The following is a 3,408-nucleotide window of genomic DNA, read 5'->3' on the forward strand; positions in this document are numbered from 1 at the left end:
AAGTGCATGGAGAATTGTGATGACAAGGGTCATGGAGCATTCTGATGACAAGCTTGTGGAGTATTTTGATGACAATGGCATGGAGCATTGGGATGAAAAGGGCATGGGGCTTTGTGATGAAAAAGGCATGGAGCCTTTTCGTGACAGGGTTCAAGGAGCATTCTGACGACAAGTGTCAGGGAGCATTGTGATGACAAGTGTATTGAGAATTGTGATGACAAGGGTCATGGAGCATTGTGATGAAAAGCGCATGGATTATTGTGATGAAAGGCATCATGGAGCGTTGTGAGGACAAGTGTTATGGAACATTGTGATCACAAGGGTTTGGAGCATTGTGATGACAGAGGTCATGGATCATTTTGATTTAAAGGAGCATGGAGCATTGTGATGACAAGGGCATGAAGCAATGTGATCCCAAAGTTCATGGAGGATTGTGATGACCATGGAAATGGAGTATTGTGATGACAAGTGCATAGAGCATTGTAATGACAAGGTCATGTAGCATTTTGCTGACAAAAGCATGGAGCATTGTGATGACAAGGGAATGGAGCATGTTGATGACAAAGTCTTGGAGCATTGTGATGAGATGACCATGGAGACTTGTGATGACAAGTCTAATGGAGCATTCTTTTGAAAAGGGGCATGGAGCATTGTGATTACGGGGGTCTTGAAGCATTGTGATGACAAGGGCATGGAGCATTGTCAGGCGAAGGCCATGGAACATTGTGATGACATGCGTCATGGAGCTTTGGAATGACAAGGGCATGGAGCATTGTGAATACATGTGTCTTGGAGCATTGTGCTGACAAGGGTCCTGGAGCCTTGTGATGACAATGCCGTGGAACATTGTGATGGCAGGGGTCATGGAGCTTCTTATGACAGAGGTAATGGAGCATTGTGATGAGAAGTGCATTGAGCATTGGTCTGAAATATTTCATGGATTATTGTGATGAGAGTGGGCATGGCGCATTGTGATGACAAGGGCATGGTACACTGTGATACATGGGTCATGGAGGATTGTAATGACAAGGGCATGGAGCATTGTGATGATAAGGGAATCGAGCATTGTGATGACAAGTGCCATGTAGCTTTGTGATGACAAGGGCATGGAGCCATGTGATGAGAGGGTTCATGGAGCATTGTGATGACAATGACATGGAGCATTGTGATGCCAAGGGTCATGGAGCTTTGTGATGACAAAGGTTATGGAGCATTTTGATGACAAGGGTGTGGTGCATTGTGATGAGAACGGCAGGGAGCATTGTGATGACCAGGTAATGCAGTATTGTAAAGAGAGGTGTCAGGGAGCATTGTGATGACATATGTAATGGCCCATTGTGATGACAATGGCATGGAGCACTGTGATGCAAACTTCCATTGAGGATTCTGATCACAAAGGTAATGGAGCATTGTGATGACAATGGCTTGGAGCATTGTGATGACAAGTGCATGGAGAATTGTGATGACAAGGGTCATGGAGCATTCTGATGACAAGCTTGTGGAGTATTTGAATGACAATGGCATGGAGCATTGGGATGAAAAGGGCATGGGGCTTTGTGATGAAAAAGGCATGGAGCCTTTTCGTGACAGGGTTCAAGGAGCATTCTGACGACAAGTGTCAGGGAGCATTGTGATGACAAGTGTATTGAGAATTGTGATGACAAGGGTCATGGAGCATTGTGATGAAAAGCGCATGGATTATTGTGATGAAAGGCATCATGGAGCGTTGTGAGGACAAGTGTTATGGAACATTGTGATCACAAGGGTTTGGAGCATTGTGATGACAGAGGTCATGGATCATTTTGATTTCAAGGAGCATGGAGCATTGTGATGACAAGGGCATGAAGCAATGTGATCCCAAAGTTCATGGAGGATTGTGATGACAATGGAAATGGAGTATTGTGATGACAAGTGCATAGAGCATTGTAATGACAAGGTCATGTAGCATTTTGCTGACAAAGGCATGGAGCATTGTGATGACAGGTGTCATGGAGCACTGTGATGACAAGCGTCATGGAGCATTGTGAATACATGGGTCATGGAACATTGGGATAACATGGGCATGGATCATTGTGATGAAAAGGGTCATGGAGCATTGGGCTGAAAATGTTCATGGAGTATTGTGATGACAGGGGTCATGCAGCATTGTGATTACAGGGGTCTTGGAGCATTGTGATGACAAGAGTCCCGGATCATTGTGTTGTCAGGTGTCATGGAGTGTTGTGATGACAGTGGTCATGGAGCATTGTGATGATATTGGTCATGGAGCATTGTGATGAGAAGGTCATAGAGAATTGGGCTGAAAATATTCATGGAGTATTGTGGTGACAGGGGTCATGGAGCATTGTGATGACAAGGGAATGGAGCATGTTGATGACAAGGTCTTGGAGCATTGTGAGGAGATGACCATGGAGACTTGTGATGACAAATCTAATGGAGCATTCTGATGAAAAAGGGAATGGAACATTGTGATTACTGGAGTCTTCGAGCATTGTGATGACAAGGGCATGGAGCATTGTGAGGAGAATACCATGGAACATTCTGATGACATGCGTCATGGAGCTTTGTGATGACAAGGGCATGGAGCATTGTGATTACATGGATCTTGGAGCATTGTGATGACAAGGGTCATGGAGCCTTGTGATGACAAGGCCGTGGAATATTATGATGGCAGGTGTCATGGAGCATTGTTACGACAGAGGTAACGGAGCATTGTGATGAGAAGGGCATTGAGCATTGATCTGAAATGTTTCATGGATTACTGTGATGAGAGTGGGCATGGCGGTTTGTCATGACAAGGGCACGGTACACTGTGATACATGGGTCATGGAGGATTGTAATGACAAGGTCATGGAGCATTGTGATGAGAATGGCATCGAGCATTGTGATGACAAGTGTCATGGAGCTTTGTGATGACAAGGACATGGAGCAATGTGATGAGAGGGTTCATGGAGCATTGTGATGACAATGACATGGAGCATTGTGATGCCAAGGGTCATGGAGCTTTGTGATGACAAAGGTCACGGAGCATTTTGATGACAAGTGTGTGGTGCATTGTGAGGAGAAGGGCAGGGATCATTTTGATGACAGGGTCATGCAGCAATTTGATGAAAAGTGTAATGGAACATTTTGATGCCAGGGGTTATAGAACATTGTGATGCCAGGGGTCATGGAGCTTTGGGATGAAAAGGGTCATGGAGCATTTTGATGACAGGGGTTATGGAACATTGTGATGTCAGGGGTCATGGAACATTGTGCTGATAAGGGGATGTAGCATTGTGATGACAGGGGTCATGGAACATTGTGATAACAGGGGTGAGGGAGGATTGTGATGACTAGTGATGGAACATTGTGATATCTCATGTGAGAGAGTATTTGGATGAGAAGTGCATGGAGCATTGTGATTAC

Source organism: Mesoplodon densirostris, unplaced genomic scaffold (assembly GCF_025265405.1).
Source record: "Mesoplodon densirostris isolate mMesDen1 unplaced genomic scaffold, mMesDen1 primary haplotype scaffold_37, whole genome shotgun sequence".
NCBI classification, from domain to species: domain Eukaryota; kingdom Metazoa; phylum Chordata; class Mammalia; order Artiodactyla; family Ziphiidae; genus Mesoplodon; species Mesoplodon densirostris.